This window comes from Camellia sinensis, unplaced genomic scaffold (assembly GCF_055761805.1).
Source record: "Camellia sinensis isolate YWXY unplaced genomic scaffold, ASM5576180v1 Unanchor4, whole genome shotgun sequence".
Taxonomy (NCBI): Eukaryota; Viridiplantae; Streptophyta; class Magnoliopsida; order Ericales; family Theaceae; genus Camellia; species Camellia sinensis.
Genome location: NW_028129277.1, coordinates 18,877,501 through 18,892,500, shown reverse-complemented (window position 1 = coordinate 18,892,500; position 15,000 = coordinate 18,877,501).

Here is a 15,000-nt window from a genome sequence, read left to right as displayed (position 1 = left end):
GGCAATTACACGAGGGACAGGATTGCTTGCCAAGGGCGTGGCATGCGATGTTCTAGCCCAAGGCCAAGGCACGCCACGCTGCGGGACAAGGCCGTGGCAAGACATGCGGCTGGCCTTGGCCTTGGCATGGCATGCCGCCGGCTTTGGCTGGGCTGCGTTGGCCTTGCCATGGAATGTTGCTGGCTTCGGATGGGCTGCCTCGGCCTTGGCCTTGGCCGTGGCATGGCATGGCATGCTGCTGGCCTTGGCCTTGGCCTTGGCATGGCATGCTGCTGGCTTTGGCTGGGCTGCCTTGGCCGTGGCATGGCATGCTGCTGGCTTTGGCTGGGCTGCCTTGGCCGTGGCATGGCATGCTGCTGGCCTAGGCCTTGGCATGGCATGCTGCTGGCTTTGGCTGGGCTGCCTTGGCCGTGGCATGGCATGCTGCTGGCCTAGGCCTTGGCATGGCATGCTGCTGGCTTTGGCTGGCAGCCTTGGCCGTGGCATGGCATGCTGCTGGCCTTGGCCTTGGCATGGCATGCTGCTGGCTTTGGCTGGCCTGCCTTGGCCGTGGCATGGCATGCTGCTGGCCTTGGCCTTGGCATGGCATGCTGCTGGCTTTGGCTGGCCTGCCTTGGCCGTGGCATGGCATGCTGCTGGCCTAGGCCTTGGCATGGCATGCTGCTGGCTTTGGCTGGCCTGCCTTGGCCGTGGCATGGCATGCTGCTGGCCTAGGCATGGCATGGCATGCTGCTGGCTTTGGCTGGGCTGCCTTGGCCGTGGCATGGCATGCTGCTGGCCTTGGCCTTGATATGGCATGCTGCTGGCTTTGGCTGGGCTGCCTTGGCCGTGGCATGGCATGCTGCTGGCCTAGGCCTTGGCATGGCATGCTGCTGGCTTTGGCTGGGCTGCCTTGGCCTTGGCATGGCATGCTGCTGGCTTTGGCTGGCCTGCCTTGGCCGTGGCATGGCATGCTGCTGGCCTAGGCCATGGCATGGCATGCTGCTGGCTTTGGCTGGGCTGCCTTGGCCGTGGCATGGCATGCTGCTGCCCTTGGCCTTGATATGGCATGCTGCTGGCTTTGGCTGGGCTGCCTTGGCCGTGGCATGGCATGCTGCTGGCCTAGGCCTTGGCATGGCATGCTGCTGGCTTTGGCTGGCCTGCGTTGGCCGTGGCATGGCATGCTGCTGGCCTAGGCCTTCGCATGGCATGCTGCTGGCCTAGGCCTTCGCATGGCATGCTGCTGGCTTTGGCTGGGCTGCCTTGGCCGTGGCATGGCATGCTGCTGGCCTTGGCCTTGGCATGGCATGCTGCTGGCTTTGGCTGGGCTGCCTTGGCCGTGGCATGGCATGCTGGTGGCCTAGGCCTTGGCATGGCATGCTGCTGGCTTTGGCTGGCCTGCCTTGGCCGTGGCATGGCATGCTGCTGGCCTAAGCCTTGGCATGGCATGCTGCTGGCTTTGGTTGGGCTGCCTTGGCCGTGGCATGGCATGCTGCTGGCCTTGGCCTTGGCATGGCATGCTGCTCGCTTTGGCTGGCCTGCCTTGGCCGTGGCATGGCATGCTGCTGGCCTAGGCCTTGGCATGGCATGCTGCTGGCTTTGGCTGGGCTGCCTTGGCCGTGGCATGGCATGCTGCTGGCCTTGGCCTTGGCATGCCATGCTGTTGGCTTTGGCTGGCCTGCCTTGGCCGTGGCATGGCATGCTGCTGGCCTAGGCCTTGGCATGGCATGCTGCTGGCTTTGGCTGGGCTGCCTTGGCCGTGGCATCGCATGCTGCTGGCCTTGGCCTTGGCATGGCATGCTGCTGGCTTTGGCTGGGCTGCCTTGGCCGTGGCATGGCATGCTGCTGGCCTTGGCCTTGGCATGGCATGCTGCTGGCTTTGGCTGGGCTGCCTTGGCCGTGGCATGGCATGCTGCTGGCCTAGGCCTTGGCATGGCATGCTGCTGGCTTTGGCTGGGCTGCCTTGGCCGTGGCATGGCATGCTGCTGGCCTAGGCCTTGGCATGGTATGCTGCTGGCCTAGGCCTTGGCATGGCATGCTGCTGGCTTTGGCTGGCAGCCTTGGCCGTGGCATGGCATGCTGCTGGCCTTGGCCTTGGCATGGCATGCTGCTGGCCTTGGCCTTGGCATGGCATGCTGCTGGCTTTGGCAGGCCTGCCTTGGCCGTGGCATGGCATGCTGCTGGCCTTGGCCTTGGCATGGCATGCTGCTGGCTTTGGCTGGCCTGCCTTGGCCGTGGCATGGCATGCTGCTGGCCTAGGCCTTGGCATGGCATGCTGCTGGCTTTGGCTGGCCTGCCTTGGCCGTGGCATGGCATGCTGCTGGCCTAGGCATGGCATGGCATGCTGCTGGCTTTGGCTGGGCTGCCTTGGCCGTGGCATGGCATGCTGCTGGCCTTGGCCTTGATATGGCATGCTGCTGGCTTTCGCTGGGCTGCCTTGGCCGTGGCATGGCATGCTGCTGGCCTAGGCCTTGGCATGGCATGCTGCTGGCTTTGGCTGGGCTGCCTTGGCCGTGGCATGGCATGCTGCTGGCCTTGGCCTTGGCATGGCATGCTGCTGGCTTTGGCTGGCCTGCCTTGGCCGTGGCATGGCATGCTGCTGGCCTAGGCCATGGCATGGCATGCTGCTGGCTTTGGCTGGGCTGCCTTGGCCGTGGCATGGCATGCTGCTGCCCTTGGCCTTGATATGGCATGCTGCTGGCTTTGGCTGGGCTGCCATGGCCGTGGCATGGCATGCTGCTGGCCTAGGCCTTGGCATGGCATGCTGCTGGCTTTGGCTGGCCTGCGTTGGCCGTGGCATGGCATGCTGCTGGCCTAGGCCTTGGCATGGCATGCTGCTGGCTTTGGCTGGGCTGCCTTGGCCGTGGCATGGCATGCTGCTGGCCTTGGCCTTGGCATGGCATGCTGCTGGCTTTGGCTGGGCTGCCTTGGCCGTGGCATGGCATGCTGGTGGCCTAGGCCTTGGCATGGCATGCTGCTGGCTTTGGCTGGCCTGCCTTGGCCGTGGCATGGCATGCTGCTGGCCTAAGCCTTGGCATGGCATGCTGCTGGCTTTGGTTGGGCTGCCTTGGCCGTGGCATGGCATGCTGCTGGCCTAGGCCTTGGCATGGCATGCTGCTCGCTTTGGCTGGCCTGCCTTGGCCGTGGCATGGCATGCTGCTGGCCTAGGCCTTGGCATGGCATGCTGCTGGCTTTGGCTGGGCTGCCTTGGCCGTGGCATGGCATGCTGCTGGCCTTGGCCTTGGCATGCCATGCTGTTGGCTTTGGCTGGCCTGCCTTGGCCGTGGCATGGCATGCTGCTGGCCTAGGCCTTGGCATGGCATGCTGCTGGCTTTGGCTGGGCTGCCTTGGCCGTGGCATGGCATGCTGCTGGCCTTGGCCTTGGCATGGCATGCTGCTGGCTTTGGCTGGGCTGCCTTGGCCGTGGCATGGCATGCTGCTGGCCTTGGCCTTGGCATGGCATGCTGCTGGCTTTGGCTGGGCTGCCTTGGCCGTGGCATGGCATGCTGCTGGCCTAGGCCTTGGCATGGCATGCTGCTGGCTTTGGCTGGGCTGCCTTGGCCGTGGCATGGCATGCTGCTGGCCTAGGCCGTGGCATGGCATGCTGCTGGCCTTGGCCTTGGCATGGCATGCTGCTGGCTTTGGCTGGCCTGCCTTGGCCGTGGCATGGCATGCTGCTGGCCTAGGCCTTGGCATGGCATGCTGCTGGCTTTGGCTGGCCTGCCTTGGCCGTGGCATGGCATGCTGCTGGCCTAGGCCTTGTGTCACGTACCGACTCATCAGGGATACGAGTTCTACACCAAGCACCTTGCAAGCGCATTAGGTTCATTAGGTTGTGAGCGGCAAGGCAGGCAGGGTAGATCCCTATCGCATCTCCTAGGTTGGTCCGTGGGCAAAATGCACGGGGGGGTACGCAGTACCACTCGTGGAGCCGGCTTCTCGGGAGGATGACAAGCGCCCAGTCCGTGACAAGTGGTATCAGAGCCAGCCTAGGGGCACTGTGATGGGGACGGTACGTGGGACTTACACCAAGCAGCTTCATTGTGGGGTCCACACCTAGGGTGGTGTCCGCGCGGGGCGGGTTTCCCGTGGGTAGGGGAACGGACAAGCATGGGGGCAGGCAGGGTAATGTCCCCCTGACGAGGGCGTCAGGGACTGGCGGTGGTAGCATGTCACGTACCGACTCATCAGGGATACGAGTTCTACACCAAGCACCTTGCAAGCGCATTAGGTTCATTAGGTTGTGAGCGGCAAGGCAGGCAGGGTAGATCCCTATCGCATCTCCTAGGTTGGTCTGTGGGCAAAATGCACGGGGGGGTACGCAGTACCACTCGTGGAGCCGGCTTCTCGGGAGGATGACAAGCGCCCAGTCCGTGACACTTGGCATGGCATGCTGCTGGCTTTGGCTGGCCTGCCTTGGCCGTGGCATGGCATGCTGCTGGCCTAGGCATGGCATGGCATGCTGCTGGCTTTGGCTGGGCTGCCTTGGCCGTGGCATGGCATGCTGCTGGCCTTGGCCTTGATATGGCATGCTGCTGGCTTTGGCTGGGCTGCCTTGGCCGTGGCATGGCATGCTGCTGGCCTAGGCCTTGGCATGGCATGCTGCTGGCTTTGGCTGGCCTGCCTTGGCCGTGGCATGGCATGCTGCTGGCCTTGGCCTTGGCATGGCATGCTGCTGGCTTTGGCTGGCCTGCCTTGGCCGTGGCATGGCATGCTGCTGGCCTAGGCCATGGCATGGCATGCTGCTGGCTTTGGCTGGGCTGCCTTGGCCGTGGCATGGCATGCTGCTGCCCTTGGCCTTGATATGGCATGCTGCTGGCTTTGGCTGGGCTGCCATGGCCGTGGCATGGCATGCTGCTGGCCTAGGCCTTGGCATGGCATGCTGCTGGCTTTGGCTGGCCTGCCTTGGCCGTGGCATGGCATGCTGCTGGCCTAGGCCTTGGCATGGCATGCTGCTGGCTTTGGCTGGGCTGCCTTGGCCGTGGCATGGCATGCTGCTGGCCTTGGCCTTGGCATGGCATGCTGCTGGCTTTGGCTGGGCTGCCTTGGCCGTGGCATGGCATGCTGGTGGCCTAGGCCTTGGCATGGCATGCTGCTGGCTTTGGCTGGCCTGCCTTGGCCGTGGCATGGCATGCTGCTGGCCTAAGCCTTGGCATGGCATGCTGCTGGCTTTGGTTGGGCTGCCTTGGCCGTGGCATGGCATGCTGCTGGCCTAGGCCTTGGCATGGCATGCTGCTCGCTTTGGCTGGCCTGCCTTGGCCGTGGCATGGCATGCTGCTGGCCTAGGCCTTGGCATGGCATGCTGCTGGCTTTGGCTGGGCTGCCTTGGCCGTGGCATGGCATGCTGCTGGCCTTGGCCTTGGCATGCCATGCTGTTGGCTTTGGCTGGCCTGCCTTGGCCGTGGCATGGCATGCTGCTGGCCTAGGCCTTGGCATGGCATGCTGCTGGCTTTGGCTGGGCTGCCTTGGCCGTGGCATGGCATGCTGCTGGCCTTGGCCTTGGCATGGCATGCTGCTGGCTTTGGCTGGGCTGCCTTGGCCGTGGCATGGCATGCTGCTGGCCTTGGCCTTGGCATGGCATGCTGCTGGCTTTGGCTGGGCTGCCTTGGCCGTGGCATGGCATGCTGCTGGCCTAGGCCTTGGCATGGCATGCTGCTGGCTTTGGCTGGGCTGCCTTGGCCGTGGCATGGCATGCTGCTGGCCTAGGCCGTGGCATGGGATGCTGCTGGCCTTGGCCTTGGCATGGCATGCTGCTGGCTTTGGCTGGCCTGCCTTGGCCGTGGCATGGCATGCTGCTGGCCTAGGCCTTGGCATGGCATGCTGCTGGCTTTGGCTGGCCTGTTTTGGCCGTGGCATGGCATGCTGCTGGCCTAGGCCTTGGCATGGCATGCTGCTGGCTTTGGCTGGCCTGCCTTGGCCGTGGCATGGCATGCTGCTGGCCTAGGCCATGGCATGGCATGCTGCTGGCTTTGGCAGGGCTGCCTTGGCCGTGGCATGGCATGCTGCTGGCCTTGGCCTTGATATGGCATGCTGCTGGCTTTGGCTGGGCTGCCTTGGCCGTGCCATGGCATGCTGCTGGCCTAGGCCTTGGCATGGCATGCTGCTGGCTTTGGCTGGCCTGCCTTGGCCGTGGCATGGCATGCTGCTGGCCTTGGCCTTGGCATGGCATGCTGCTGGCTTTGGCTGGCCTGCCTTGGCCGTGGCATGGCATGCTGCTGGCCTAGGCCATGGCATGGCATGCTGCTGGCTTTGGTTGGGCTGCCTTGGCCGTGGCATGGCATGCTGCTGCCCTTGGCCGTGATATGGCATGCTGCTGGCTTTGGCTGGGCTGCCTTGGCCGTGGCATGGCATGCTGCTGGCCTAGGCCTTGGCATGGCATGTTGCTGGCTTTGGCTGGCCTGCCTTGGCCGTGGCATGGCATGCTGCTGGCCTAGGCCTTGGCATGGCATGCTGCTGGCTTTGGCTGGGCTGCCTTGGCCGTGGCATGGCATGCTGCTGGCCTTGGCCTTGGCATGGCATGCTGCTGGCTTTGGCGGGGCTGCCTTGGCCGTGGCATGGCATGCTGGTGGCCTAGGCCTTGGCATGGCATGCTGCTGGCTTTGGCTGGCCTGCCTTGGCCGTGGCATGGCATGCTGCTGGCCTAGGCCTTGGCATGGCATGCTGCTGGCTTTGGTTGGGCTGCCTTGGCCGTGGCATGGCATGCTGCTGGCCTTGGCCTTGGCATGGCATGCTGCTGGCTTTGGCTGGCCTGCCTTGGCCGTGGCATGGCATGCTGCTGGCCTTGGCCTTGGCATGGCATGCTGCTGGCTTTGGCTGGGCTGCCTTGGCCGTGGCATGGCATGCTGCTGGCCTAGGCCTTGGCATGGCATGCTGCTGGCTTTGGCTGGGCTGCCTTGGCCGTGGCATGGCATGCTGCTGGCCTAGGCCGTGGCATGGCATGCTGCTGGCCTTGGCCTTGGCATGGCATGCTGCTGGCTTTGGCTGGCCTGCCTTGGCCGTGGCATGGCATGCTGCTGGCCTAGGCCTTGGCATGGCATGCTGCTGGCTTTGGGTGGGCTGCCTTGGCCGTGGCATGGCATGCTGCTGGCCTTGGCCTTGGCATGGCATGCTGCTGGCTTTGGCTGGCCTGCCTTGGCCGTGGCATGGCATGCTGCTGGCCTAGGCCTTGGCATGGCATGCTGCTGGCTTTGGCTGGGCTGCCTTGGCCGTGGCATGGCATGCTGCTGGCCTTGGCCTTGGCATGGCATGCTGCTGGCTTTGGCTGGGCTGCCTTGGCCGTGGCATGGCATGCTGCTGGCCATGGCCTTGGCATGGCATGCTGCTGGCTTTGGCTTGCCTGCCTTGGCCGTGGCATGGCATGCTGCTGGCCTAGGCCTTGGCATGGCATGCTGCTGGCTTTGGCTGGGCTGCCTTGGCCGTGGCATGGCATGCTGCTGGCCTTGGCCTTGGCATGGCATGCTGCTGGCTTTGGCTGGCCTGCCTTGGCCGTGGCATGGCATGCTGCTGGCCTAGGCCTTGGCATGGCATGCTGCTGGCTTTGGCTGGGCTGCCTTGGCCATGGCATGGCATGCTGCTGGCCTTGGCCTTGGCATGGCATGCTGCTGGCTTTGGCTGGGCTGCCTTGGCCGTGGCATGGCATGCTGCTGGCCTAGGCCTTGGCATGGCATGCTGCTGGCTTTGGCTGGGCTGCCTTGGCCGTGGCATGGCATGCTGCTGGCCTAGGCCGTGGCATGGGATGCTGCTGGCCTTGGCCTTGGCATGGCATGCTGCTGGCTTTGGCTGGCCTGCCTTGGCCGTGGCATGGCATGCTGCTGGCCTAGGCCTTGGCATGGCATGCTGCTGGCTTTGGCTGGCCTGTTTTGGCCGTGGCATGGCATGCTGCTGGCCTAGGCCTTGGCATGGCATGCTGCTGGCTTTGGCTGGCCTGCCTTGGCCGTGGCATGGCATGCTGCTGGCCTAGGCCATGGCATGGCATGCTGCTGGCTTTGGCAGGGCTGCCTTGGCCGTGGCATGGCATGCTGCTGGCCTTGGCCTTGATATGGCATGCTGCTGGCTTTGGCTGGGCTGCCTTGGCCGTGCCATGGCATGCTGCTGGCCTAGGCCTTGGCATGGCATGCTGCTGGCTTTGGCTGGCCTGCCTTGGCCGTGGCATGGCATGCTGCTGGCCTTGGCCTTGGCATGGCATGCTGCTGGCTTTGGCTGGCCTGCCTTGGCCGTGGCATGGCATGCTGCTGGCCTAGGCCATGGCATGGCATGCTGCTGGCTTTGGTTGGGCTGCCTTGGCCGTGGCATGGCATGCTGCTGCCCTTGGCCGTGATATGGCATGCTGCTGGCTTTGGCTGGGCTGCCTTGGCCGTGGCATGGCATGCTGCTGGCCTAGGCCTTGGCATGGCATGTTGCTGGCTTTGGCTGGCCTGCCTTGGCCGTGGCATGGCATGCTGCTGGCCTAGGCCTTGGCATGGCATGCTGCTGGCTTTGGCTGGGCTGCCTTGGCCGTGGCATGGCATGCTGCTGGCCTTGGCCTTGGCATGGCATGCTGCTGGCTTTGGCGGGGCTGCCTTGGCCGTGGCATGGCATGCTGGTGGCCTAGGCCTTGGCATGGCATGCTGCTGGCTTTGGCTGGCCTGCCTTGGCCGTGGCATGGCATGCTGCTGGCCTAGGCCTTGGCATGGCATGCTGCTGGCTTTGGTTGGGCTGCCTTGGCCGTGGCATGGCATGCTGCTGGCCTTGGCCTTGGCATGGCATGCTGCTGGCTTTGGCTGGCCTGCCTTGGCCGTGGCATGGCATGCTGCTGGCCTTGGCCTTGGCATGGCATGCTGCTGGCTTTGGCTGGGCTGCCTTGGCCGTGGCATGGCATGCTGCTGGCCTAGGCCTTGGCATGGCATGCTGCTGGCTTTGGCTGGGCTGCCTTGGCCGTGGCATGGCATGCTGCTGGCCTAGGCCGTGGCATGGCATGCTGCTGGCCTTGGCCTTGGCATGGCATGCTGCTGGCTTTGGCTGGCCTGCCTTGGCCGTGGCATGGCATGCTGCTGGCCTAGGCCTTGGCATGGCATGCTGCTGGCTTTGGGTGGGCTGCCTTGGCCGTGGCATGGCATGCTGCTGGCCTTGGCCTTGGCATGGCATGCTGCTGGCTTTGGCTGGCCTGCCTTGGCCGTGGCATGGCATGCTGCTGGCCTAGGCCTTGGCATGGCATGCTGCTGGCTTTGGCTGGGCTGCCTTGGCCGTGGCATGGCATGCTGCTGGCCTTGGCCTTGGCATGGCATGCTGCTGGCTTTGGCTGGGCTGCCTTGGCCGTGGCATGGCATGCTGCTGGCCATGGCCTTGGCATGGCATGCTGCTGGCTTTGGCTTGCCTGCCTTGGCCGTGGCATGGCATGCTGCTGGCCTAGGCCTTGGCATGGCATGCTGCTGGCTTTGGCTGGGCTGCCTTGGCCGTGGCATGGCATGCTGCTGGCCTTGGCCTTGGCATGGCATGCTGCTGGCTTTGGCTGGCCTGCCTTGGCCGTGGCATGGCATGCTGCTGGCCTAGGCCTTGGCATGGCATGCTGCTGGCTTTGGCTGGGCTGCCTTGGCCGTGGCATGGCATGCTGCTGGCCTTGGCCTTGGCATGGCATGCTGCTGGCTTTGGCTTGCCTGCCTTGGCCGTGGCATGGCATGCTGCTGGCCTAGGCCTTGGCATGGCATGCTGCTGGCTTTGGCTGGGCTGCCTTGGCCGTGGCATGGCATGCTGCTGGCCTTGGCCTTGGCTTGGCATGCTGCTGGCTTTGGCTGGGCTGCCTTGGCTGCGGTTCTTATCACTAGACGTGCGTTGCGTGCGAAGGCGTGCAAAGGCGTGCGCGACCATGCGCGCAACACGCGCACCGTGGTCAAAAGACCACGCGCGCGGTATTCGCACAGGCCACGCTGCCCACGCCGCGGGCATGCCAGGCCGCCCAGGCCGTGCGCATGCCATGCCGTGCTGCCCAGGCCGGCTGCATGCCAGGCCGCCCAGGCCGTGCGCATGCCATGCCGTGCTGCCCACGCCGCGGGCATGCCAGGCCGGCTGCATGCCAGGCCGCCCAGGCCGTGCGCATGCCATGCCGTGCTGCCCACGCCGCGGGCATGCCAGGCCGGCTGCATGCCAGGCCGCCCAGGCCGTGCGCATGCCATGCCGTGCTGCCCATGCCGCGCGCATGCCAGGCCGCCCACGCCCGCGCGCATGCCACGCCATGCTGCCCAAGGCCGCGCCCAGGCCGCGCAAGGCCGCGCCCAGGCCGCCCAAGGCCGCGCCCAGGCCGCGCAAGGCCGCGCCCAGGCCGCCCAAGGCCGCGCCCAGGCCGCGCAAGGCCGCGCCCAGGCCGCCCAAGGCCGCGCCCAGGCCGCGCAAGGCCGCCCAAGGCCGCGGTCCAGGCCGCCCAAGGCCGCGGCCGAGCCGCCCCAGGCCGCAGCCCAGGCCGCGGTCGAGCCGCAGTGCATGTAACCCAAGGCCGCAGCCCAGGCCGCGCCCAACATGGGGCGTACCTGCCACTGCCTTGCCCTGGGCAAGGGAGGTGCCCCCCCCTTATAATAGCCTGTTAAGCCCTTTTCAATCTGGCAGGAGGAAACATCAAGCATGTTCGAGGAGTCATAATGGGGTTTTTTTAAAAAGTAATGGTTTTTTGCCAAAACTTTCAACATGAAAGTTGTAGGAAATAATTTAATACACCATAAAAAAAATTAAAAAAAATATTTTTTTACAGAAAATATTTTATTTTAATTTATTTCGATATTAATACTTAAAAAATAATAAAAATTAATAAAAATAGTCAAAAAATTATGGAAAAATTCCCATAATTAAAGGATGATTCACTAGTAATTATAGAAATTATTAAATTATTTTTTTCATTTTTTTTATTTTATTTTGATTTTTTTATGCCAAATAAGGGCTTTAAAAATTCGAAAAGCTCCAGAAAAATTGCAAAAAAATAGGGAATGACATTTAAAATTGATTGTAGTGCATTTTTAATTGTGTTGCACGGTTTGGGTAAGATTATAAAAGAATCATGTTCAAAAAGATCGATCGAGGCGGTGGCACGCCATGGCCTTGGCCTTGGCCTTGGCCTTTGCCCGCGGCCTTGGCCTTTGCCTTGGCCTTGGCCATGCCTTGCACAGGGACTTGGCCTTGCCCACTGCCTTGGCCTTGGCTTTGGCCTTGGCCTTGGCATGGCATGGCATGCTCGCCGAGGCCGTGGCATGCCTTGCTGCTAGCCAAGGCCGTGGCGTGGCATGCTCGCCCAGCCCGTGGCATGCCGTGCTCGCCCAGCCCGTGGCACGCCATGTTGGCCCAAGGCATTGGCATGGCATGCCGGCCAAGGCATGCTGGCCAACGCTGCACAAGGCGGTGCCATGGCATGGCATGCTGACCAAGACCGTGCCATGGCATGCTGGGCGAGGCCGGGGCATGGCATGCTGGCCGAGGCCGTGGCTTGCCATGCCGCCACGGCCGTGGCATGCCGGGCAACGGACCGGCATGGCCCAGCCCGTGGCACGCCATGTTGGCCCAAGGCATTGGCATGGCATGCCGGCCAAGGCATGCTGGCCAACGCTGCGGCACGGCGTGCTGGACAAGGCGGTGCCATGGCATGGCATGCTGACCAAGACAGTGCCATGGCATGCTGGCCGAGGCCGTGGCATGGCATGCTGGCCGAGGCCGTGGCTTGCCATGCCGCCACGGCCGTGGCATGCTGGGCAACGGACCGGCATGGCATGCTGGCCGTGGCGGTGGCACGACATGCTGGCCAAGGCAGTGGCATGGCATGTAGGCCAAGGCTAAGGCATGGCACGCTGTGGCATGGCACGCTGGCCAAGGCAGTCGCAAGGCATGCGGGCCGAGGCCGCGGCACGGCCCGCTGGGCAACGCGGTGGCATGGCATGCTGGGCAACGCCGTGGCAAGGCATGCGGGCCGAGGCCTTGGCATGGCATGCTGGCCGAGGCCGTGGCATGGCATGCGGGCCGAGGCCGTGGCATGGCATGGCATGCGGGCCGAGGCCGTGGCATGGCATGCGGGCCGAGGCCGTGGCGTGGCATGGCATGGCATGTTGGGCAACGCCGTGGCAAGACATGCGGGCCGAGGCCGTGGCATGGCATGTTGGGCAACGCCCTGGCAAGCCATGCGGGCCGAGGCCGTGGCGTGGCATGTTCGCCAAGGCTAAGGCATGGCACGCCGGGCAACGCGGTGCATTGGCATGCTGGGCAGCGCGGTGGCAAGGCATGGGGGCCGAGGCCGTGGCATGGCATGTTGGGCAACGCCGTGGCAAGACATGCGGGCCGAGGCCGTGGCATGGCATGCGGGCCGAGGCCGTGGCACGACATGTTGGCCAAGGCTAAGGCATGGCACGCCGGGCAACGCGGTGGCATGGCATGCTGGGCAACGCGGTGGCAAGGCATGCGGGCCGAGGCCGTGGCATGGCATGTTGGGCAACGCCGTAGAAGGGCATGCGGGCCGAGGCCGTGGCATGGCATGCGGGCCGAGGCCGTGGCATGGCATGTTGGGCGACGCCGTAGCAAGGCATGCGGGCCGAGGCCGTGGCATGTCATGCGGGCCGAGGCCGTGGCATGGCATGCGGGCCGAGGCCGTGGCATGGCATGTTGGCCGAGGCCGTGGCAAGGCATGCGGGCCGAGGCCGTGGCATGGCATGTTTGGCAACGCCGTGGCAAGACATGCGGGCCGTGGCATGGCATGGCATGCGGGCCGAGGCCGTGGCACGACATGTTGGCCAAGGCTAAGGCATGGCACGCCGGGCAACGCGGTGGCATGGCACGCCGGGCAACGCGGTGGCAAGGCATGCGGGCCGGGGCCGTGGCATGGCATGTTGGGCGACGCCGTAGCAAGGCATGCGGTCCGAGGCCGTGGCATGTCATGCGGGCCGAGGCCATGGCATGGCATGCGGGCCGAGGCCGTGGCATGGCATGTTGGGCGACGCCGTAGCAAGGCATGCGGGCCGAGGCCGTGGCATGTCATGCGAGCCGAGGCCGTGGCATGGCATGCGGGCCGAGGCCGTGGCATGGCAAGTTGGGCGACGTCGTGGCAAGGCATGCGGGCCGAGGCCGTGGAATGTCACGCGGGCCGAGGCCGTGGCATGGCATGCGGGCAGAGGCCGTGGCATGGCATGTTGGGCGACGCCGTCGCAAGGCATGCGGGCCGAGGCCGTGGCATGGCATGCGGGCCGAGGCCGTGGCATGGCATGTTGGGCGACGCCGTAGCAAGGCATGCGGGCCGAGGCCGTGGCATGTCATGGCATGTTGGGCGACGCCGTAGCAAGGCATGCGGGCCGAGGCCGTGGCATGGCATGTTTGGCAACGCCGTGGCAAGACATGAGGGCCGTGGCATGGCATGGCATGCGGGCCGAGGCCGTGGCACGACATGTTGGCCAAGGCTAAGGCATGGCACGCCGGGCAACGCGGTGGCATGGCATGCGGGCCGGGGCCGTGGCATGGCATGTTGGCCAACGTCGTAGCAAGGCATGCGGGCCGAGGCCGAGGCCGTGGCACGGCATGCGGGCCGAGGCTGTGGCATGGCATGTTGGGCGACGCCGTAGCAAGGCATGCGGTCCGAGGCCGTGGCATGTCATGCGGGCCGAGGCCGTGGCATGGCATGCGGGCCGAGGCCGTGGCATGGCATGTTGGGCGACGCCGTAGCAAGGCATGCGGGCCGAGGCCGTGCCGTGGCATGCGGGCCGAGGCCGTGGCATGGCATGCGGGCCGAGGCCGTGGCATGGCATGTTGGGCGACGCCGTAGCAAGGCATGCGGTCCGAGGCCGTGGCCTGTCATGCGGGCCGAGGCCGTGGCATGGCATGCGGGCCGAGGCCGTGGCATGGCATGCGGGCCGAGGCCGTGGCATGGCATGTTGGGCGACGCCGTAGCATGGCATGCGGGCCGAGGCCGTGGCATGTCATGCGCGCCGAGGCCGTGGCATGGCATGCGGGCCGAGGCCGTGGCATGGCAAGTTGGGCGACGTCGTGGCAAGGCATGCGGGCCGAGGCCGTGGCATGGCATGCGGGCCGAGGCCGTGGCAAGGCATGTTGGGCGACGCCGTCGCAAGGCATGCGGGCCGAGGCCGTGGCATGTCATGCGGGCCGAGGCCGTGGCATGGCATGCGGGCCGAGGCCGTGGCATGGCATGTTGGGCGACGCCGTAGCAAGGCATGCGGGCCGAGGCCGTGCCGTGGCATGCGGGCCGAGGCCGTGGCATGGAATGTTGGGCGACGCCGTAGCAAGGCATGCGGTCCGAGGCCGTGGCATGTCATGCGGGCCGAGGCCGTGGCATGGCATGCGGGCCGAGGCCGTGGCATGGCATGTTGGGCGACGCCGTAGCAAGGCATGCGGTCCGAGGCCGTGGCATGTCATGCGGGCCGAGGCCGTGGCATGGCATGCGGGCCGAGGCCGTGGCATGGCATGTTGGGCGACGCCGTAGCAAGGCATGCGGGCCGAGGCCGTGCCGTGGCATGCGGGCCGAGGCCGTGGCATGGCATGTTGGGCGACGCCGTAGCAAGGCATGCGGTCCGAGGCCGTGGCATGTCATGCGGGCCGAGGCCGTGGCATGGCATGCGGGCCGAGGCCGTGGCATGGCATGTTGGGCGACGCCGTAGCAAGGCATGCGGGCCGAGGCCGTGGCATGTCATGCGGGCCGAGGCCGTGGCATGGCATGCGGGCCGAGGCCGTGGCATGGCAAGTTGGGCGGCGTCGTGGCAAGGCATGCTGGCCGAGGCCGTGGCATGTCATGCGGGCCGAGGCCGTGGCATGGCATGCGGGCCGAGGCCGTGGCAAGGCATGTTGGGCGACGCCGTAGCAAGGCATGCGGGCCGAGGCCGTGGCATGTCATGCGGGCCGAGGCCGTGGCACGTCATGCGGGCCGAGGCCGTGGCATGGCATGTTTGGCCACGCCGTGGCAAGACATGCGGGCCGTGGCATGGCATGGCATGCGGGCCGAGGCCGTGGCTCGACATGTTGGCCAAGGCTAAGGCATGGCACGCCGGGCAACGCGGTGGCATGGCATGCTGGGCA